The 25347-nt window shown below is 35.5% G+C and overlaps 1 protein-coding gene across 3 annotated transcripts in view; it reads left to right on the forward strand.

The window, feature by feature from the left end:
• The window catches only part of LOC137929502 (uncharacterized), a 146536-nt gene that overhangs the window by 1218 nt on the left and 119971 nt on the right, over nucleotides 1–25347 (forward strand). The window lies entirely within an intron of this gene.

Below are 25347 nucleotides of genomic sequence, written 5' to 3' on the forward strand. Positions count from 1 at the left end.
TGAAGGATAGGATGCTCAAACTCTTCTGTTGATTAATCGTAAAATAAATGCCACTTTTACACGCCAATTGGCTTCAATGTGCGTGTTAAAAAAATATTAATTATATTAAATAAATTAAAGTATTTTGTTATAGCATTGTACGTAGATACAGATTAACAGGGAATATTGTATAACATAACCGTGAAATAACAGTAGTTTAATAAAAATTTTAACGTGGTATTCCTTTTTAAATTTATCATTTTGATAAGAACCTATCTCTGGATTCATACTAGACGTATCATTCGTTTGAGAAATAACCACATGTAGATACCTGATGTATAATATTAGTTGTCTACCTATTTTTCAGCATGGCTAGTACGGTCTTTTATGAGCAATTTCATAAAATACATTCGTAGTAACTCTAACCGTTCAAAAAAAAATCCTCGTCTTGTTTTATACCCATAGAGTGTTATTGATGTTCATGTTCGAAAATATGCATTTTAAAAATAATCTCTCTCAACCGTACTCGAGGGAGACATTTCGTAATTTTTTTCTTAATTAAATCGTAATATATGGAAGGAATATATCTAATTAATTTTAAAGTTCTAAGACTCATGGTCTTAGATATCGTGATTAGTTAGTATTTAGATTAAAAACTCATATGTATATATATTAGATAAATTGTAAAAGATTATTTTTATAAGCGCATGTTCATGTCCATGTCTGTTATCTTATATCTATTATATCTTTTGATACCTTACGTAGTGTACACATACGGTTAACTTAACTTTTAACCCTTTCTGTAAGTGAGGCGGATATTTGGACGCCGACCATATGATTGTGTTGGCGAGCGCTGAATATATCAGGCACTGTCAATCTTTACGCAAAGGAAGCTGTTGTTCGCAAAGGCTCAGATATTAACAAAGTATTGACCATGTTATACAGAAGTAATAGACTGTAGTTCCTCGGACCGAAAGATAATGGCGATCACGAGACGGTTGACGCGGCTTGGGCAGACCCTTTAGGTAGACCGTCTACATAGTTAAGGTAGAAAGCCTTTGGATGCAGTGAGTGAGATGAGATGAGATCTTTGAAGGTGGCTTATATCTTGCAGTGGATGTCTAAGAGCCTGTATAAGAGCATGTATTTTTAAAACAAACTCAATTCCAATGTGCTATTACTGGCATTTAAATATAAAAATAAATATTTTAGTGTACTTAAGTTTTTTATAATTTTACTGGATAAGCAAACATTGAAATTTAAAACTAGCGATAAGAATGAATCACGGTGATTGTAAAAATGTAAAAAGTTTGTATAAAATAAGTCGGCCTGGGCCGTCGACTTGTAGAGAAATAAATTATTTTTTAATACAACGTTGAGCCGCAAGGCAACTACATTATGCCTGTCTCATTAAACATCGCTACGAGAGGACCTTCATACAGATTAAAAATAACTTATTATTAACAATATTTGTAAGTGTTAATTACTTTGATTAATTTATATTTTGATATTAAATATACAATCTATGTCTTTACACCATTTAGACGTTCAGTGCGTTTACCTTCAATTATTATACAGATTTAATGACTGCATTCGAGGTTTAAGAATTTTATTAAAATATTGCTAAGTGTGGGTATACTGTTAAAGTTATCACAAAGCGCTGGATATACGCTTCTAATCAACGTATAGAGTTTAAATTCAAAATCTATAGAGAAGCAGTTGACGTTAATAGCTGAAATAATTTTGACGAAGAAATGATAACGAAGTAGTTCATTGCTTGTGTTTTTCTTCGTTGGATGGTCGTTCGGAGCTCTAGTGACGAATGTTATGGGGGCTGTATTGCAACAGATTGAATACTATATTAACAGACTAGCGCGCATAACCATCTATATACGACTATGTATCGTCAAGTGCGGTTATTATTACTTCAACCATAACAAGTCCACTGTTGGGTATAGGCCTCTCTAATAGATTTCCAAAAGGACTGGTTACAAGCCCTGGAAAGGTCCACATACATCTAGCATATTCAGAAGAACTTAGGTACATCTGTTCACATTGTGAGTGGATGTTCTGCGGCTTTACTTGCAGGTTCATTTTAAGAGTTCAAGACTTGGCTCTTATAGAATCATTGGGTTTAGTTACATGTATTTAATAGAATCAGGCGTTACCTCGCGGAAGTCCATCCTAAGTAAGAAATGGACCAATATTTAGCCACTTCCGCACATGCAGTGGTAGTCGTGCAATAAAGTGCAGAGTCAGACTCTGTGTGTGGCACTAATCGGTGTAACATAACTCCTGAAGATGCCCCGTGGAGGGATGAAACACGTGTTGAGTAATTTGGCGGTGGCGGTTCTGTGATTCGATTTGTTTGCCGCATACGCATTTGTCAGCGGGCTGGCGGGCGGTGCACTTTATTGCACGACTACCACTGCATGTGCGGAAGTGGCTAAATATTGGTCCTTTTCTTACTTAGTTACATGTAGTTACAGATGACGATAACAATGGCTTATTAAAAACGTTTGATATAATAAACATGTACTCGTACTGGCTTAAGTATTAAATGTTAACTATGTATTAAAATCGATTCTTTTATACATTCAGAACATAATGCCGAACGTTCCCTCTCTTAAATACTCTAATAAAAACCGGATAAATGTTCAAAAGTGGGCCGTAGCGATGTTATTGTTTCCGCGCATCTACATAAGGTAACGTCCCACAGGACATTTTTAAAGAGGGTACGGACGTAAGCATTTATTACTCTGCATATTTTATGAACATCGTAATCTTTTTGATATTCCATTCCGATTTGCGTATAAAAATCGGTAAATTTTGTTAGCCTGGAATTTGATAAGGGTTCAAAAGTTTGCTATCGGTCATTTTTTGTTTTGATTTATGAAACATTTTTTATAAAGAAAATGTTCTAAATTTTAACTGGGTAAACGTTTTTAAAATTTTATAATTAAATTATAATTCTGTGTCGCCTAATGTTATTTTCGAAGAAAAATCTTTACATTTACACTGTATCATGAAACAAAGGTCTTCGACCAATATGTGTTACCAGTGATGACTTAAAGCAGTCAAAGTAAGTGATCTCTCACTTACTTTCATTGGTAAAGCCATAAAAATGCTTGAGATTTTTCTAAGATATCAAATCAGGAATGAGAAGACCAATAGACGAACAAAGCAGTAGCCAGACCTCATACCGCACAGAACACATGACTGTTTAACCTTCAGGGCATGGTTGCACAGATTTATTAAGACAAGGGGCCACTCGGGCAAATCATGAACTGATGGCGGGCCGGCCGCCAGAAGTATAAGTAATTAATTTTTTTGGTTTTATTCTGGAATAGAATTAAAAAATTTTCGAATGTGTGAGAGTATTATTTTTGCTGTCGGCGGGCCATCAGTATTCGACCGGCGGGCCGCGTTCTGTGCATCCATGCTTTAGGGTCTATGATACAAGATTATAGACCGGGTACGTGCAGAGTAAGACATCTCCAGGTATCTACATATATAACTAAATAATAAAAAATAAAGAAATTTCGATTTCCATTATTGTAGTTTTTAGTTTTTACTCACACTTGACCAGTGATAGATAGCGTAACGGTAGAAAAGTGAGACTTCGGATCGTAGGTCGCGGGTTTGATTTGAGAGATACAATCTTACATTATTCACACTTTGTGCATTAATTATTTAGTATTGCCAGTGCTCATAAACTAGTTTCTAGAGGATGGGCAGCGGCGTCTTCTGTACTATTATATATATATATATATATACATATATTTTACACTTACATCACTTTACAACAAAAATTAAAAATTACTACACATAACGTGTAATTTTTAAAATATATCTTTTATACGAAATTATACTCTTAATCGACCTTAAAATGTTTTATTTCGTATTATTAATTAAAATTATAAACTAAGATAAACCTTTTGAAGTTATATTTTAATATGATTATGATACTTTTTCATATCGGAATATTGCTTTAACGTCAATATTTTCGAGCAAAGTATATTATTAATACTCTTCTGTATGCCACTGTTGACATTTCATCAGTGTATTGATTCAAGAAATTAAATCGTATACCCGAATAAAGATACTCGACGAAATGTGTACCGCCGTAATAAATTATCAATTAACGTAGCGCTTTCATGCAAAAATTAAATAATTACACGTAACAAAAGAGGTTATATCACTGTAGTTACATACGTTATTATTTCTATAATACCAACACATAATCCGTTTACACTATAGTATGTTATATATAGTACAATTATGCGTATAATTGGTTATATATTAGCTTCCTCGTGAACCAACTGACAGCTAACATCACATAGTTGCATGTTTGCAGCCCATACGACGATAGCGAAGTGGTTTCACTACTAGTCCTTTCACTGCCGGCGTTTTTACACGGAATACATTTAAGCAGGGATCACGTAACTGTTTCGTCTATTTTAATTATAGGTACAATAACGATTATCAATATTAACGTAATATTATAACTACAGTATGTCATATTTACACAGAGGGTGTTAAAAGTATTAATATTTTTTTACACAAAAAATACTTCGATCGCAATAGATTAACATCGACATAGAGAAACAGATGCTGTGCGTCTTGACTTTCGTGTAATTTTTGTGAAAACTTCAAAAATGCGACATGTAAAATATCATCACACTAATACGTCTATATCTTAGTACAAGACCAAACTGGTTTAATGTAAGATCATATGACATTCATGACAAGGCTCTCAATCGAATTTTCCAGAAACTATTCGGTTTTGTTCGAACTAAAATAAATGAATATTAATGTATTACAAATAAAATAAATAAATATAAACTAGGGTCCTGTCTTGGTCTTGGTCTTGTTTTGGTTTCATAATCATTATTTCAGCCGCAGGTAAGTTGATTTCCAATAGGACCGGATGGAAGTAACCTGTATCCAACGTCTTCCGGCAACCGTATCAAGGCCGTCAGTCCACCCCGTGGGTGTACGTCACACGTTGGGCTTGCTAATCCGTGACCTCCACTTCAGAACCTTAATACCAAATATTTTAAGTACTATTTGTCCTGTTCACTGCCACTTCAACCCGCCAATGCGCTGGGCAATGTCGGTTATGTTTTAAACATAACCCGCATTAAATGTTTAAATTCTATATTAAAGCTAAAAAATTAAAAATTATTAACAAAGTGTACTACCTATAGTTATTCGTTGACGAAAGGCAAGGCAACGTTACTGAGGCTAGGTATGAGATAAATGCAAAAATTTGTGTAAAATAAAAGAGACATTAGGATCAGTGGCGTAGCTAGGGGGTGGCGAGCGGGGCGGCCGCACCAGGCACCACAAGTAGGGGGGCACCAAAGATGAAAATAATTTTTTTGAATTTTTTTTTGAATGATGAATAATGAAATATTAAAAGAATAATGAAAACCATAATTTAAAGTAAATAACATAAAAAGAATATCGAATATTACTATTTTTGTGCTAAAAAAGTTGTTAAATAATATAAACATTAAAAAAAAGTAAACGGTTACTAATTATAATATGCACAGTGTTTAAGCCTTTCATTCGCAAAACACATAAAGTGTTTTTTAAAAGGGCCCTAAATCAAAAACACATATCTGTGTTTCAAACTAGTCGACACTATTGATTTTGAAAATGTGATTCATGACTTTGCAGACCAAAAAGCGAGGAATGTTCGTTTTTAATTTTTCCCAATAAATTTTATTTAGATCTAATGTTATTTTATATATATTTATTATGAATTTTGAAATTTTTTACTCTTTAGGGGGGGGGGGGCACCAAGCCCCCAATCTGCCCCAGGCCCCAAATACCATAGCTACGCCACTGATTAGGATGGAAGGAAGAAGACTAGGTCAATAAGAAAATTTATTCAATAAATTATTATTGTGACTGTTATCCCTGTGTACCTAGGAAGAAGAAGTACGAGAGGCTTCCAATAGTGGAAACTACAAAAGAAACAACCCGCACCATGCTTCGTGAAGCGGTCCTATGGTAGGTCAGAAGTTTGCTACATTATAAATAAATGTGCATTCACCTTGAAAGTGATTTGTCGTTTAAAAGATAACGTTTATATAAAATATTGTTTGCCCCAGTTCCAACGCGCGGCAAGCGAGTTTACCGACGTTGTATAATATTAGTTTTAGAGATTCTACTAATCCCTTGATTCATTGCTTGTGCCGTCGTGAACGCCTTGCCTTTAGCGCTTAACAGAAAGGTTATTTGCAAATGGCGCAAGGACCGCGTATTAGGAGAATGGATGAACTGATGTATACTTTATAAAGCCTTATGATTTTGTAATACAATATCCCTGTGAAAGACAATTTAAGCGCTCACCATTTTTGGACATAACTAAGTACTTTTCATTAATCTAGTACAGTGTTTCCCAAATTTTCATGTACCAGGCCCCAACTTAGCCTTTCTAAAATTCTTATGCCTCCTATGTAACATACGTGAAACTTTATGATAGATTTTAGAAATAAATCTCTGGAAAATCTATACAATGTATATACTTATTAAATAAACGAGCTTTTAAGACAGTTTTGACAGATACTTAATTAAAATCAACACCAACTCCATGCAGTAAAGTATTACAGATGTTGCGATGGGCCATTCATGTGCGCATAACTACATTGTTTAGCTTTGGCGTTGTTAAGCTTTTAAATCGTCCGGGGTTCCCCGCGGATTCTGCTGCAGTTTACTTGAAGACGCCAAGCACCTAGTTGATATTTCTGTGTCGTCATGCAAAAATATATCTAACAATTATATACTGTGATTACTTCAGAATTTGCCTTTTTCGATTAGTACGTCATTGAAATCTAACATTGTATTTAAATGGCCCGGAGCGAAAGGGCTAAATTCGTGTGGAATCCATTTTGGAATTGCTCCCCCTTAACAATCAAATAGCCTGTGGGGCATGGGCCCTATGTTGGGAAACACTGGTCTAGTACCACTGTATTCGCTTGGCAAAATGGTTACTAGAAAATGAAAAACTTATTTCAATGGTAGCTGATAGCAATCTAAGGAAGCGATTACATGCCTTTGTTGTTTCCATGTTGCGAGGGTGCCTTCTTTTTTTCTATTTAACATCTGAATATAAAGAAAGCATAACAAGTACACAGTAAAATCTAGCAACAGAGATTGAAATAGACTTTTAGTCAATCGAGAACATGATAAAAAAATATTATTAAAATTCATCACTTATAAGCAAACACGATGGCACAATAAAAAAGGTACAAAAGAGATATTATATAGACATATCAGTTTACAATTTACGTCTTAAATAATATATCAACCGATAGAGTCCCATTGTAAGGTACATACCTCATTCTAAGTTCGCCACGTGTCTTCGATATAAAAATAAACGATTAAATACAGAAAATAACTTAAGGTCTCTCATTGAAGTTGGTGAGAGTTTCACGCAAAATAAGTTTGTTTCTTTTATATTTAAAAAGAAAACGGTTTAAATCTTGTGGTTAAAATTGAAAGTACATAGAATATTATGTCTGTTTAGACTTTAAAAAGAGACAAACCATAACTAAGGTTTTGTTTCTTCATTAATTTTTAAGTCCATATTGACCTTGTCTTCGATTTTTTCTGAGAATATTTCGTATTCTTTCTATACTTACATTCAGAGTTACGTTAGAGTCATTGATTACTTTTAATCCGTATCAATACACTTCACGAGGCTTTGAAATAAGGCACCTGCGATCTGGATCTTTGAAATTTTTTTTTATTCATAACAACTATAGTTAGTGATTTGAATATGGCATTGTGTGAGCTAATCGTACTGTATTAGAACTTACCTTCACTTAGATTATACGCTAATTATAATTAATATAGGTTATCAACTTAAAGTAAATAAAAAGAATTGGTTCGTTACCGATTATTTTTATTGTGGAATATCTTACCTGATTCAGTCTATAGACGCCCTTTGCAAGCTCTTCCCCAAAGATATCTATGACTGGATATGCGATAATCACCACGCTTGGCAGGTGGGTTGACGATCACAGTGTGGTATCATGATACGCAGAGGACGCTGCTGCTCATCCTCTGAAAACTTGTTGGAGAGCAGTGGCAAGATTCTCGAGTTGCAACTATAAGCCGGTAGACGGGTTGTGGATATTCCCCCACTAGGTAGACCGACGACATAGTTTAGGACGTGGGAAGTCTCTAGACGGCGGCAGTGCAAGACCGGTCATCGTGGAGACCTTTAGGGTAGGAAAAGAAAAAGAAGAAGAACAGTGACAATCCTAAATAATTTATGCACAAAGTGTGAATTATATTAGATTGTTTCCGGAGACCACTTGGCTACCACTGCTCAATAGAGTATATATTGTAACTACTACTTATTACAGTAGACATTTTACCATTTATTTATGTGAAATATTTAGGAATTTCTTTCCATATGTACCCACTCCACCTTTCTGCGACGTGAACCTTATATAAAAATTTGTGTGTCACACTATGTAACGCCATCTGTGCTGGTCTTTGGTGGCGTGCATTGCTTCGGCTGCTGTGGTATTAAGCGCGGTTCGGACCTGTACATGAGGCTGCCGCATCTGGTCGCCGTCCTTCTAGCTTTCCAGTTATCCAGTGTTTTTACAAGTTCGCTGCTTTTTCTTGCTATATGATACATAGAAACTTAAAAATCTGCTTTGTGCATATAGTGAACACTCCGAGTTCCACTAGTATCGATACGTTGGTTGGTGTGCCTACTATATATGTGGGTAATTGCATAACTGACTGTACGTCGTGTTGATTGTCAGTGTTATGAAATATATGTCACGACTTCAGGTAGTTTTGTTAAACACAAATTTTTGCTTATCCTTTCAGGTTTATAATACCAATGAATATAAGAAAGAAAACCCTTAAGCCCTTATTTAATATTACTGCCAATATTCTAAATTGTATGATTAATTAACCATTTATCCTAATTAGATTATATCGAAACGTACATAAATCAAGTGAGCGCAGGGCAATAAATATTTAAGAGTCGAGGAGGCGGGACGTGCCGGCTATGTCTAGACATGTTAATCTTCCTCGACTTATTTCTCTTGATTAATTACCCAGAGATATTATTATTACATAGAATTTTTATAAATTTTTTTAAATATTAAAAATAAACATCAATTAAAATTTTATGTACAGACTACAGAGTTTTTTTGACGAGAATTTGGTTTTCAAACGTAAAAATCACAGATATCTATATCTCACATAGCTGCCGAACTTAGGCAATAGCGGCCGACAAAGTCATGTTCCGTCTTGGTCGTCTCCGATGCCCTTAAATAAGCGTCCACGCCGAGTATCCTTTTAGTGGGCCCTCGCTCTGGTAGGTTGGTAGCGCAAAGGAACTAAGATTTCTCCTGCCAGTTATGAAAATAATATGTAGTGGCCCGAGCTAAGTTTCCCGAGGAAGCCTTCAAGCGTTGTTTTTAAAAATAAGATCTAAGCTAGGTGACCTCCACTCTCCGTTGGTACTAGTCGGTAACTAGATGAAATACAGGATACAGATGTTATTTGGCTGCCCTATAGTAATATTTAACATTGTATTATGTTTTGTGAAGCTATGAAATATATATAGTCTATACAAAGCAAATTTAGTCGAAAGCATTCCGAAAACTAAAAATAGTTAAAATAGTAGTTTTTAAAGAAACCGTTCCATCAAAATGTAATTGAAACTTCAATTTTCGTGTTGCCGTCCTGGACATTCGACCATTAAATTCCACATATCTTTCGAGTTGAACAATGTCCAAGTAAATTCTTCGTTGCATTTTGATCTGAACAACACCGTTCTTATTAAATTCCGAGGTTTTTAGTTTGTAACGGTTACTTAGCAGTTTTCTTTAACCGATACGATATAACATAATATAACTTGACTTCTTCGACGTTCTATTAGAATTAAAATAAAATTATGTAACCTATACTTTGTGCATCTTTATAACTAAATATCTTTAAGATGATTAAATTATATTTAATTTTTACGGAACACCGTATTCTTTTTAGCTGATATAAGGCTACTGCAGGGCATAAGTCTTTCCCAATAAGCAATGATGACTGATCTTGCGCTGATCGCATCCAGCGACTTCCCGCCACCTTAACTATCTAGTGTAAGTAAGAAAAGGACCAGTATTTAGCCACTTCTGAACATGCAGTGATAAGCGTGCAACAAAGTGCACCGCCATGCGAATTACACAACTGCCACCGATAAATCACTCAACACGTGTTTCACCCCTCCACGGGGCATCTTCAGGAGTTATGTTACATCGATTAGTGCCAAACACAGAGGAGTCTGCATTATTTGCCGCATACGCATTTACCAGCTGGCGGGCGATGTACTTTGTTGCACGACTACCACTGCATATGCGGAAGTGGCTAAATATTGGTCCTTTTCTTACTTAGGATGGACTTCCGCAAGGTAACGCCTGATCCCATTAAATATCTAGTGTAAGTCCGCCCAAGTCACGTCTACCGGCTTGTGGTCACAACTCGAAAACCTTTTGACCTCAACTTCTTCAGTTGAACGTGCGATGTGCCCCGCCCACTCTCAAGACGAGAATTTTTAGCTAAGTCGGTGATTTTAGTTCTTTTACAGATCTCATCTTTTCTGATTCTTTCTCGCAGCGAAACTCCTACTAAAGCCCCTGTCCATTGCTCTCTGGGAAACTTGAGTCTTCTTATAAGGCCAGTCATAAGGCGACCACGTACAAAATATATTTTAACAAATTTCATACCTTGTCATGTTATATAAACTTCCTAAACACACGCTATCGTCATAAAAATTGCATGTTTATCACATTAAGACCAGTTAGCACAAAAAAATCATAAACCTGCTAAATATCTGCTGCATATCATCAAAACCGCTGCCGTGTGGACACACCTTTACAGATATAGCAATTCAGCACGCCACTAAACCGTCCTTGTTTATATTCAACATTCGTAATTAACTCGTTGATGACTATAATTATTTTTTTAAATCTGACGTTTTCATACTATACATACATATTATATATGCCGCTAGCACGTTGGCTTCATAAAGTTTGCGGTGGTAGAAACCTGAAGAGGCTTGGACTTGAATTTTTTACAGTAATTGAACTTGAAACCCACTCGAAAGTATCGGTTTTAGGCCTTTATGTTATTTATTTTTACGAATTCGGAACGTCATGACGTCTTAATGTTAAAAATATTACGACATCAAGATGTCACGATTAAGATTTTAGTTAGTAAATATTTTAACAGATTTAGTAAACACTGACATGCAGAAATGCGAGCAAAAGATATTGGAAAAACTAGATGTAATTGTAAAAACAAAGGCACGGACGCTTATATCTGGTGAATATAAGAAAAAATAGTATCATCACGTTTATAACAGTGAGCATTACCATTTATAGGTAGGCTCTGGTTTTACGGGAGATAAATAGCGGTCTTTAGCAAGTAAAACAATCGATAATTACAGTGTTACCGAAAATGTTGTACCGCGCCTGAGGAAAGTGCGGCGGGGTGACGAGCGTTGATGACGGAACGGATTGGCAGATACTCCCCTCGTTTCGCGGTACAGCTGTCTGAGTAGTACTGTAGATAACAAAGATGAAATGTTTTTTTTTTACCATTGGCATTACAAATTGACACAAGTGACACAGGCGTATAATTTAACACTATTTTTAAAAATAACAGATTCAATTGTGTAGTAAGAGATATACCGAATCAACATTAAACGAAACCTGGCATATTATTACGTTCAGGTATACGATGATCGGCTATATGAAAAATCTCACAATTCACACAAATAACCGGCATTAGAAGAATCGTGGCATTGTTTAACTTTCACTCGCTTTTGTTAAAAACTGTAATTACGTTCCGTACCGTCATAACACGAATTGGAATCGCGGCGCAAGTGAGAACACTGGCGTCCCCGTATTACATAATAAAAACATCTCTGTGCGCAAAGGTTAAATTTTGAATTTGTTACCGCAAAATAAAAAATACAGATATTTCTATGTTTAATAGGTCGTATTTATTTATTATAAGCCGTAAGACATTTGCTGATGGGCCTATTCTTCCCTACTGACATTCCATAAAACCGATTGAAATAGACCTGCATCCAGTGTTTTCCTTGACCTTACAAGGATCGTCTCTTTACCTTGTAGTCTTCACTCTTTTTAAGGCTCTAGGAACCATTTGTTCTCTGCCATGTGGCTGCCCATTGCCACTTCAATTTGTCAATCCGCTGAGTTCTAAGTCTCCGTTGAAGTTGATGCTGATGGCCCAGGGGCATTTACAGCTTCATCGGAGCGTGGTTCACGGAGCGGAAGGGTCCGTGAACTTCACAATTTAAAAATAAAGAGAGATGGACGGCCGTATTCCAGTTGACGAAGTTGTTCGCACGTAGTAAAGCATTCTACCCGAGTAGACCTGAGTAGTGTTGATGTTGTTGCGTGTGTGTGTATGCGTCTTGGGCCGACAGCGTGAACCACAGGCGAGCAAAGGATGGTTAGGGAGCGGGCGGCCAAACCATGAAAACGGGTATTGTGGTTATGTCACTTACATTTGTTCGTCTCCGGAGAGAAAACCCGGGCAAAATCCTCTTCATGGCTCCTTGGGCGACTTTGAGCTTGCCCAAGATTAATCCGCTTTTTTTTAAACTAACCAAAAAAATTGCCACCACGATGATATATCGAATATTTTTCATTACAAAAACGTGGACTATAACAGTGACACATAAAACGATACGACCAGTAATTACTCTAAAGCCAGCGCCATAAACCAAAATCTAGTAAATCTCAAGTATTATGAAAGTACTCTAAAGTAAGTTTTAATAGCCGTGATCACATTTATGTAAGTAGTTTTATAATGAATACGTAGCCGAGGGCATGTCACTGAACTTTCAATGGCGGATTAATTAAATTAATTCAGTGCGCTTTATGAAAGAAAATATTATTTCTTCATTCACATTATCACTTAGAACTTTTTTTCAACAAGAAGATAAATTTAGTAAGTTAAGAGGAATAATATAAGAAGGCTCAAGTTAAATCAGAGAGTAACGGATCGAATAAGAAATGTGGGGATTCGCAGAAGAATTAAGGTTACCGATATAGCCCAAAGATTTGCTCGTCTGAAGTGGTGTAAACCTGGTCATTGAAGCCGAGTAGACTCCACTTGCCGGAAGATGCAGCGTGGGAAGGTCGTGGGGAGTTGTTGGATCTGGACAGCGTCAGACCGATCACCGTGGCAATGTTTGAGTAAGCCTATGCCTTCCAGTGGGCGTCTGTCAGCTGATATGATGATAATGATGAAGAGAAATGTCAAGTGTTTTTAATACTCTTTTTTGAATTTGTACGCGATTACGACGATGTTAAATTCTCGGGTCATCTGCTCATATATTCATACGTAATCGCCGTCTCCAATTACAAAGTTATAAAACAATTTAATGTTACGATAGTATCGAGACGAGATATCGCGGCTGCCGAGTCGAGCTTCGTATCTCCATTGCATCACCAGCAAAACAAATGTCTGCGAATTTGACATTTTACACTGAAAACTAACGACTTACAAAAGGTTAGACCATTCCTTTCTTCAAGGTTTCGCATTGTTAGTTAACGTTTGTACTTCAACAATATATATATATATATATATATATATATATATATATATATATATATATGTATCTATATATATCCCGCTATGTAGCAAATTATTTCTTAACAACCTCCACATCTCCTCTTGCTACCAATCCTAAACAGGTTGTAGAGGTTGCCTTTTAACCCTCACAGAGCCTCCACTGCCGTTTCCGCGATGCAACCACGGATAAGGAGAGCGGCATATCGCAATACCGTTCTTCCACGGGAACTATGTCAAGAACAGTTGTTACTGCTGTCACAAACAGAGCCCACACACTCCGTCTATCTGCTCTTCTTAAAAGATCACTAATCGAATTCTTCGACTTATCCCTACACAGCCGTTTATGTAAGTCTTTCTAAAATTTACCTTGAGACGCGAGGCCACTGGCTGGTTAGGTTTGAACACAAAGCCATAAAATTTTATTTGTATTATTTGAATTTTTTTACTATCGTCAAGTGTCGACAGCTACGGATAAGCGAACATCACAACATCGTCTATGGCAGGACATATGCCTACCTATAGATTTCTAATAGAACATATCGCGATATTCAATGAACTTAACTATGTTTCGCCATGTGAGCGAGTGTCTTACGCTGTGCTTGCCGGTTCGTGTGTCCAATCGAAAAGCACTAACTCTCAAAATATGTCAAACTGTTCCATTTTTAAAACAAATTTATTATAATTACGCGTATTTTTACTCTAGTATTTGCAGTTAAAAGCACCTCGTATATTATCGTTTTGTAAGATGGTGTTTAGTTGCAATGATAAAACTATTAACTGATTAAATTTAAACATTGGATGGTAGCCAAAAACATCCTCATAACTCGTCAGTTCAAAATATATTTGCTCTTTTATATCATTATCGTTGCAAATAGGGTCTTTAATAATACGTTATTATTTTAAAGCTTAAAGTCAAGGTCGTGGAAATCACTGGATGCCCGCATCGTAAGACCGGTTATTGTGGGATTGCGTAGGCCTATGCCTTGCAGTGGGCGTCTATAGATATTGATGACGATGATTATATGTGCAATCGATAATCATCAATGATTTTTTTATCTAACGGTAATTTTAGTTAGCTCACACTACCGGGACCAAAGCCTCTTAGAAAGACCACCGAAACTTATTAACACAGGCCGACTGTGAAATTACTCATTAATTAATAAACAGAGATTCTTTATGGAGTTTTTATTTTACGTTTTTGAGTAAGAACGACGTTATAAAATTATTATAAATGACCGTATTTGTCATATTGAATCCGCGACCTACGAACGTAAGTTAACGATTTTAACCATTACCACTACGTTATAAATAGCGCGATGTAGAACTTGGTCGAGTGACAGCCCAAGCTAAAGTCCCGTCGTGAAGGCCCATGAGTGTGGTCACTCGAGCGTCTTTCGAAACGATCTAATACTTCGGCGGCCTCTAATCTGTTGAAATAGTACTATATACCGACTCAACCCGAAGTTCCTCCGGTGGTCTTTGAGCTTACCATAAAAGAAGTGTCAGGCTAGGCGCACTCCACGCCCTGCCACCACAAACATGCGGAATCTAATGCCACTTGGGCAGCAGTGAAAGAATAATATATTTATCTATATATTTCTAACATGGTAGTGTTGTTACTGCTTGAATACAAGTCAACTTTCTGAAAAATAGTAGGGATTGTACTCAATCACATGAACCCCTATTGGTTTGGTTGCAGGCGTTTCTGGGTGGCAATGTCTATTTGTCAAAATAAAGTATCCATGCCCTTCGGGAACTGATCTTGTGACGTCTGGTAATAAGTCACGATCTTGAACCACTAGGCTATGTCTGTTTTCAAATAGCGGTAACGTGATATATTGAAAAGAAATCAATTGATTTTTTATTCTGTTTCTTTTATAATACTTCTCTTTTATATTAGACAGCGATAGCGAGTTAGGAACAGCTCAACCAAAATTACACTCGCCCGGGTCGGTGCGGTTCATTCTATATTTTATCACTATGAATACATTTGAGGTTAATTCACGGTTTCTTGGCACACGCGATATACAATGCCGTCGGATAATCGTTCGAAATTTGAAAGTAGGCTATTATTTGCATTACTTTTACTGGGTAAGAAAACCATCAAATTATGAATGTAAAACGAAAAAAAATTCAAAGTTATATACCAGGTGTTTGGTTATTTAAAGCTTTGAAGGGGTAAAAGTACAGCACATTTTCTGTCAGTGTCAATGGTTATATGTTAATAAATAAATATAATGACAATATAGTTATTATATTGTTTGTATTTACCTATTTATGACTTAGTTATTTTTATATTTGAGCCGCTTTAGTGTTTTGATCTCAGAACTGGTTCGAAGAGTAAAGTAATCTGATGGTGAATGATACAACCTGATTTTAGTTGAATTTACTCTTATAATCTTTAGAAATTATATGCTGTTATTTTTGATGATTTATATTTCAAAAATACTACGGGCAGCGCCGCAGTATACTGGAGAATATTTTTTTTACAAAAAGTTGTACCGCACTGTATATCATACTCGTTTTCACATTTCAGAATAAAAAAAGACTATTAAAAATAATCAATGGATAAACACGCTAATGTTATATAGAGCGTAACGAACTAATGACGAGATATACATATATATATATATAATAAAAAATATATTGTTCGTTACACAAACATAGTGTTAATTTGTTAAAATACTATAGCAGATTTATTTACATTTTATGTGCAATGTCCCAACTTAGCGTTTCTAAAATTATGCCCTCGTATGTAACATGTATATTTTTATATAATAAATCGAAAGGGTTCAATTCACACACACAATCGTATCTAGTTCACTTTCGAATTGCCCCCTTGTGGAGCGTCGACTCCACGTTGGAAAACACTGCTGCATAGTTTATAAGATTGTTTTTCGATATATATTATTTACAAAGAAATTAACTATAATATGTTAGATATACTCTACATTAAAATGTGTATTAATTAGTGCATCTAACGTTTAAAGAATCAGTGCTTAACATTACATCGTTGATTTCTTACCGGGCGTGGTAGTTCAAACTTTTACTATGAATCCGGTCCTAATGGGACGTAACCTGTTGCGCGAAGAGAGCTCGTAAGTAGCGATGCTAAATAAATACAACACGGAGGCGAATCCCGAGCTGACGGTAATGTCGCTGGCCAACCGTTAAGTGCACAAGTTGTGTTCAAACAGCGTTAGTAGGTGATTGGCTTCGTGGAAAACTTATACAGGGGTGTTAAACATTTTTTCATAACTAAAAAGGAAAGTGACGGTGAGATTTTTTTTAAAGTTTAGTGCAATCATGAGAAATTGTATTTAAAAAATTTAATATATATACTAGATGACTTGTCCTTATGGTTTAATAAATACAATATTCAGGGTAATTAATTATTGATGTAAAACCTTTAAAGGGGTGAATTTATGTAGCTTATACGTCAGCAAAAACATTATAGCTTAATTCCTATGATTCCGTGGAGTCATATAAACGTTTAATGAGTGAAAATTTATTTTTCATATTCACTTATTATAATATTTACAACTCACAGTCGAGGAGAAAGTATGGCAATTGGGTCTTTTAGGTTCTAGGTTGGTGACTACGGATCTGCTAGCGCAGAGGACATCTACCCACAGTAACCCGATGCACGCTGCTTCCACCGGCGTTGGAAATGTATGGGGAAAGAGGCCTGATTCCAGCAATGGATGATAAATACTTGTATGCTTACGACAAAGTGTTGCAAATCATTCATCATAAAAGTGATCATCAAGTATCTAGAGTCTAACTACATTAAACCAGTGTTATAAAGTGAATTTCAAAAATAATTTTTAACTGCCCTCGTGCTAGTGATAGCTGACCTCACGTTAACGCCTGTGACATTTATATATAAACAGCTTCGTAACTCGGACCCTATATATTGAATAATGGTTGCAATTGTAACAAAATATTCGCGTAACAGGTTAACTGACTAAAACTCTTTATATTAACTAGAAATGTACAAGCTAATAACGGTATTAACAGTTTCAGCGGATTGAAGGAGCTGAAAGTTGAGGATAATTTGCAGAAATATCGTTTTCAAAAACTAAATCCTAAGGCTTTTTTAGATAGATATAGATTCTTTTAGTCAAACATCGAGCTACATGGCGACGCATAACGAAAACGCAGAACTGAACTGACCGGAGCATGACCACGACCACCCTAACAAGAGTGCAGCAATGATATACTTTTTTCCGGGTTGAAGGTTCTGTCGATTGATGATCGAATGCAAGAGACTGAACAAATATTATCATTAAGCAGTAACTCTCCAAGTATATATATCTGTGGCGTTCATTAGAACGCCCCCAAATTTATTATCTATGAACGCATCTTTTTTTGCATGCCCATTCTTACACTTGGTAAATCTCGCCCTCTCTCTGACGCGCCGCGCTACCGAGCGGACGTGTCGCTTCAACCGCTGTTCAACAAAGGAATTACTTGTAACTCAGATTGAGATTTATTGTTCTGTGGTATTATAAGTTTAACTATCCGGCAAGTGTTTTTCTTTACATCGAATTATCTATTACGGGACGAGGGGCCTGTACTAACGACCACCCCTCATATCTATATGAAGTTATTGGATACTCCAACCAACCCTCAGTTGGAGTGTCTAAAAAACTCAACTGTTTCATTGAGACTAAAACAATTGTCAAAGGCTAGAATGTAAAAATGAAGAAAGAACCTTTGTGCGCTGAGGATTATTACATTGTAAATGGCTTAAAAGATAGCACATATCGGAAATGATGTTTCGTAGTCTATTTCAATGTTAATTTGTTGCTAGGAGTTTCTTTTTTCTTCCAACTTTTCCACAACTAATGAAGCAGTAGACTCCTTACGAAGCAAAAGCAGAATATAAAAGATTAAAACAAAGTTGACAAACGAACTGTTCTGTTAAAAGTTCCAATTTTAAATAAATGAGTTTTGTCTTACCATTAATTAAATGTAATTATATGTTTGTTAAAAAGAATATTCTTTCGCTATATTTCTTTAGTTCGTTCTTCTCGAGTCCGTGGAATTTATTATCTGAATAAGTGTAGAAACATCTTAGCAATAACACATGTTTACCGTTGTAAGTTAAATAAAGTATTTTTTTTATTTGAATTAAATATGTTTAATACTCTTGAAAGTTATGAAACAGCCAGTTCAACTCCAAGTATAGTACTTTATGAATTTTTTTAATCAACTTCAAAAACTGTCATAATCTATTTTGTGATACTCAATTCGTGAATAATAAATTTGTGCACGTTGTGCACGCACATTTTAATGAAAAACAGACACTGGCATGCTTTCGTGTCATAATTATACCATAAAGGAATTTAAACGAAGAACGCTGCATTGCCGTGACGTAAATAATTCTCGCCTTTTTTCTAACAAATAAATGACGAAAAGAAATCAAACAAACACAATTGGCATCGTTCCCGATGACTTCGCAAATACATATATTTGATTTATGAGCAAATTTTTTTATGCATAATCTAACTTTACGTTCTTATAAGTTGGAGATTGTTTGCGAACTGAACAACTTTGAAAATCAATTTTGAAACCTTGCTTCTTTCTTTCAGTCTGACTGGTTGCAATATACATACTGATATATAAGTGTAACAGTTTCAAAGGTATGAATGTATAGCTCATTTGGCACAAATATTTTTAAGGCTTTTACACCTTTTTTAAATCACTCTGTATAAGGTGTTCCTTCTAAAATATGTTACATCGATTATTATTTTTTATTTGAAGGCGATAGACCAATAACTAGCATTACAAAGTTTGCTTAGAAAGATAGTAAACAATAATTATTTTTAATTTGTTATAATCCGAATTTCGAAAGCTCTTTTTATTGTTATTACGTTATTTATTATTTCTGAAACCATTGATTTTGAGATTGGATGCCAGCAGATCCATACATTAATTGATAGCAAAGAAGCTATACATTCACTTCTCTGAAGCTTTTACACGCATACACAATCATCCTGCATGTATCTTATATGCTACAATATAATGCTACATGTTATGAATACTGTAACAAACCAAATATATATATACTATACTACATATATACCTATATCCATACTACATATGTATTGGATTGTCGTTCCTTCGTGTCGATCGGAGGGCTGTATTGGAGCAGGTGCGAATATCACAAAGATTGAAGGCAAGCGATATTTATACATATCGTAAAACAGACAAATTTCAAGAAAATACTAGAATGATATGTATATTTTTGTACCCTTTTTGTACGGGTTTGAATATGAAACGAATGCAGAGCGTTTAAGATGTAGATTGTTTTTACCACAAAGGAAAAAAAATTACAAACAAAACAATAAGTTGTAGCTGAAAACTGTGCGGAAGTAATTTGCTCGGTTATACGAGATTCTTAAGATTCAAGAACACCAGTGAAGGTCTACTTAAACAACAAAATGCAGATCTTAATGCTATTTTTATATAATTCTTGGCTATTTTAAAAATTGCTTATAAAGCTGTTTCAATTTCCTTATAAAGTTAAATTTACGAAAACACTCAATACTTAATAAAATTTAAAATTCTCTACGTGTCACTTTAAATATTTTCAAAACACATTATCACTAAATTTTTAATATTAGAAACAAGATGACTTATTTTGTCATCTTCTTTCTAATATTAATAAAAGAAATTGCTTTTATAAAGTTTAATACATATAATCATGGGCGTGTTTTAGAAAGGTGTACACATACCTTTATGATACATGTTAGATATATGGCTTCAAGAACTTAGGAAAAGAGAAAAGTATTCAAAATAGAGTTAGAATTTAATTGCATGTGTCATATGTTATATGTCACTTTTGAACATCCAGTTATTTTGATCGAATATTCCTTAGACCGCTCCATAAACCTGTAAAACAGGAGTTCCTAACCTATTGGGCCCCGCAGTAGACGGGATCACATGTTGTCTCATATATGCAGGCTTGAAAGTGGCATGCCAAATGGAACTTCATTCTTGAAAGAAGAAATTTTCTTGCGGCTTTTTACAAAAGCGGTAAGCGACGTAATAAATCACAACAAAACTGACGGCGAGTAAGGAAAAGACTCGAAATGTGATAAAGCAATTAAAATAAATTGTAATAAGGAATTATATTATATAAAGTATCACTAAATTTTATATTTAAAGAGATGTGAATAAAAATAAATAACAAAAATGAAGAAAGTAAGTCGAAAATGGAAAATTGCAAGAAGTGTGCCGAAAGATGGGAGACGAAGCGTGAATGAAATGTAAACAAATGCTTAGAGAATAATAGGAAAGAACGAAGAAACTGGTGAACAAGATTGAGTGTATTAAAAGAAAAAATTATTTGTCATTTAGGTCCTTATCCTAAAAACATGATAGGGGTAACGAGAGACCTCCAAAAACGGGGAGCCACAAAAATACTTTTAACCATTTTAATTTCTTTGTAATAGCAGACCACAATGTACAAAAAAATCAATTCAGAAATAAACTTTTATCATAAGGCGTATTTACAGTTTAATATATTAGGTAAATTTTGTATCTATTTTTTTGGAGCTTAAATCCTGCTACACAAGTTCATTAATCATAGAACTAATAATATGGCATAAATCTACCTGCAAATTAACACTTACTTTTAATAGATTGTTTTGTTATTAATTACGTAAAGAGTAGATAACTCTTATTCGCATGAACATTCGTCGTTGTGTAAATAAGTTATTTGAAATTAATCGCCGATTAAATTTTTATTCCCTCCGACCACGAGTTTCGAACCACTGCCGTGAAAGTTGTAAACGTAAATAGCAAATAATATCAATGAATATTAACATGAAGTATACTTTTTCACCTAGCTCTGGCTGTCGCGACACCGTCTGGTGGCAGGGATCTTTACCAAACATGGTCTTTTTAACAAACATATATTTACATTAGTTGTTACGGACAGACCTTTGTGCTGGGCGTGCCTGGAAGAGAACGAGACTTGCCCTTGGGGGTAAGGACCCTACAGGACTACCCATATCAAATCACCGAGGTGATTCCCCGAGATCGCCGGCGACATCAAAGGTCTTCTGGAATTTTTCGAGGATTTGTCGTCGCAAAGTAAGCATGATGCCGCTTGGTTACGGAAACCGTCCCGCAGAGACGAACAGAGACAGAAGTACACTTTGTAGTTCTTGTAAATAAATTGATTACAAAGTACCACATTGAAGCTCGTTATCGTGTTTCACGACGAATGAGACAGAGTGTCGGTCGTATAATTATCGCCTCTTGTTCCTACCAACAGACAATCGCGCGTTAGCTGGAAGCGACCGTCATTTGCATAGCCGAGTGGCATACGATGTCGGTACCGAGTGCTGGGAATACTAAATAAAGTTGTTTCGGGTAACCGATTCCGAGCCGCCCGTGCGATTTCACCGCGTATAACGCACTTTTACCCTCCCGTTCTCGTTTTTATTGCGATTTCATATTCAGCGCTGAAGTGCGCGCCGGTGCCTGCGGGAGCGCTACAATAGCCTTCTTGATTACTTTGCTCTCAAAACGTATACAATTCAAGAGAAAAATCAACTGTTGTTCTAACGATATTTCAAAAGATTTTACTTTGATTAAGCGACGAGGTCACAATATAAAAGTAAAAAATGATTGGAACTTAGAAAATTATTGCAAATACAATTATTTTTATTCATGTTATTATTCATATAGAACAATTTATAGTGAACACTCGTGTACATACGTCATGAGAATGCCAAAAGAGCTAAACCTGATTAAAACTAGAATTAGATTTAGCTTTCCTATAATAACGTCTTTCTACTTGAAACTACAAGGATTACAAATACGCTATAATTTTTTGTGGTCACTTTTACAATAATCTTAATACAAGTAATTAAGTAAATCAAGACAAAGTAACAAAAAGAAAAAAAAAGAAAAACAACCTATAAGTTTTTTGGAATTACTTTCTTTATTGTTTTATTGTCTTAATAGTAAATAATGTTTACGCAAATATATTAATATAGGTTATATATCCATTTTTAAGCTTTATGGTAAAAAAAAATTTATTTGATTTGCATTTCACGCCTTTATTTAGTTTTGTTTGAGGTAAAATGTTTGACAGCTACGTACAGTCGTCTTAATTGGTCTCTATGGGAAAGAAAATATTGTTTTAACAATTATGCCCTCAATTTATCAATCATTCTCAATATAAAGCCTTAATAAAAATTAGTCGAATTACGCAAGCCGCTCACGAATTTTGTCGTTAGTAACACGTTTAGAGATTCATATAAATATTTATAATAAGTCATCGTAATCCGTAGGAAATGTCATTTACAAATAAATGTTATATTTTCTCATGACCTGTAATTAAAAAAAACGTAAACGATCGATAATTAGCCAACATAAAAACAACGGTTGAGGCAAAACGTCAATAAATATTCATTTTGCAAAAACCAAGATGTTGTAAGAAACCTTGCAACGCCCAAAAATAGCGAGACCGCGGTCCGCGTTCTGCAACCAGTTCTGGCGGCCGTCATTGAACGCTTAAATAAAGCTGTCCCGAAACAGATAATTGGGTCAACGAGTTGTATTTCAGAAAAGTACGGCCGAGGTGTCGGCGTGCGAGTTTCGGTTCGCAAGGCTATTGTTGTTTCGCTTTAAGTACCGGCTTAAGGTGAAACGTTGAGTGTTACCTCTGAATTATTATTTAACTCGGCAAATACAAAATATAATGTACATTTAATATTTATGACGGAGTCTTTAGTAATTACGACGGTAGTTAGGGCCCAAAGATTCTCGAGTGGTGACTACTATAGATGCTGCAAGCACAAGACCCTTGCAAGACCCTCCATTAAGTGGACCTTAAAAAGTCGCTGGATACGGGCATCGCAGGATCGGTTATCGCGGCGACTTTTGGGAAAAAACCTAGGTCTTTTGTGGTAAGAAATCTGGCAGACCCCAGAGTAAATGGCGCGAGGTTTTCGCGTCACGGCGTTCGCTTGTTTGACATCTTGAACTGTTTGGTCTATGAGACCAGTGATGACGTAACCACATAGTCGCATTTTTGAAGTATCATTTTCATCATAATAATTTCAACTGCAGAACGTCCATAGCTTGACATTTCTCTCCGTTATAGATTTATAACTTAGGAACTTACAACTGTAGGAATCGCGTATTACGACGACTTAATCAAAGACGTCTTTTAACCTACGACTGCACATGTCGATCCGTGGTCTCCATTCCAGAACTTTAGAGTCCCAGCGGCCATCTTTTCTGCGTGTTATTTCGCCTGCTTACCGGGCTATGCTATAGTATTCGCTGGGCTTTGTCGGTAATTTCCGTTCATCTCTAGATCTTTTTATTTGTGATTCGACCTCGCATAGAAATGCCTAACATAACCCCCTCTCCATACGTTGAGCGACTGTAAATAAATAAAAAAACATAACTAAATAAATTTAATCAAGACCGCAGCGTTTGTCAACAGAAAAATTTAGTGTATTCTAAATTGCTCGAGTGTTTGCGGAGCGGAATCGATGGACCCCCGAAACGGCAAAGTCAACACCGCGGCTGCGTTCCCTAAATAAACTCGTAAAATTGATTAATATCACACCCGTACAATCGGGCGCCGTGTGTGTTGTGTACAGTTATAATTTCTGGGAACGCGGTCATCTTATGAAATTACAATGGCGCCGGGAGATTTAATGACTTATTGTTTTTTCCCACCTCTTTTGTATTGCACGGGAGTTCCTGTATTTGACTTACGATCGATAACAATTCGCGATACTTGCGATAAATCCTCGTTACAACAAAAAGGCCGCTATATATGCATAACGTAGGACATCCATTCATAGGGTGAAATGAACGTAAAGCCTTCGTAGGACGCTAAATATAAGCTGATTTCAATCGGTCTTATTTCAAATCTATAGAGGGTGTCTATGTCTAGTAGCGGATGTCTTGCAGCTGACGAAACGATCATTTGGACGATCTGTACTACTTCTTAGCTTCAGGCATATTTATTTATTGCGACAATAAATAAATATGCCTGAAGCTAAGGGTCACACCCATCAACTTAGCAAAGTGTAAAGAGTCCGCCTATAGTTTAAGCAACTCTAGGATTATCACTTAAGACGTGGCTACCTCCTTAGTAATCGGATAAGGACTCAATCCCTAAAAATCGTTGTCTATTTTTTAACATATTTAACGAATCTTAGACAAAACTCGGTTTATCGAGTGATACCTGAGACAAATTGTCAATTTTTATAATGTTTTAGATGTAAATATATGTTAATTTTGTCCTGCTAATAACAACTGCTAACAACGTTAACTGATAAAGGATTTTTTAGTTATGTATAGGCAAATAACATATAAGATTTATGAATATATGTAACTACTATTTGGTGTGAGAGAAATAAACACAAAAAATCGGTTCATTCAGATATGTTACGATCTAAAACGGACTAACAGAAGGCGATGAGCGTGAATGAAGAAACGAAGGTGTGAGTGAATGAAGAAAATTTAATTTACCTAATATCACACAGCCATTGAAGCAAAGAATATGAAGTAAACCAAATTCTGAATAATTTTACAAAAATCGGCTGTTAATTTTTATGCCATGATCGTGCGATTTAATGCTTCTGAGTTAATTTTATGAGACTTAAACGCAGCTTTTTCAATAAAGTTTATTTAGAGTTACATAAATCTATTGCGGCTTTAAAAGAAATTGGGACACGA

This window comes from Battus philenor, unplaced genomic scaffold (assembly GCF_028537555.1).
Source record: "Battus philenor isolate CCGP_79_NKW_IND1 unplaced genomic scaffold, ilBatPhil1.0.hap1 SCAF_5, whole genome shotgun sequence".
Classification (NCBI taxonomy): Eukaryota; Metazoa; Arthropoda; class Insecta; order Lepidoptera; family Papilionidae; genus Battus; species Battus philenor.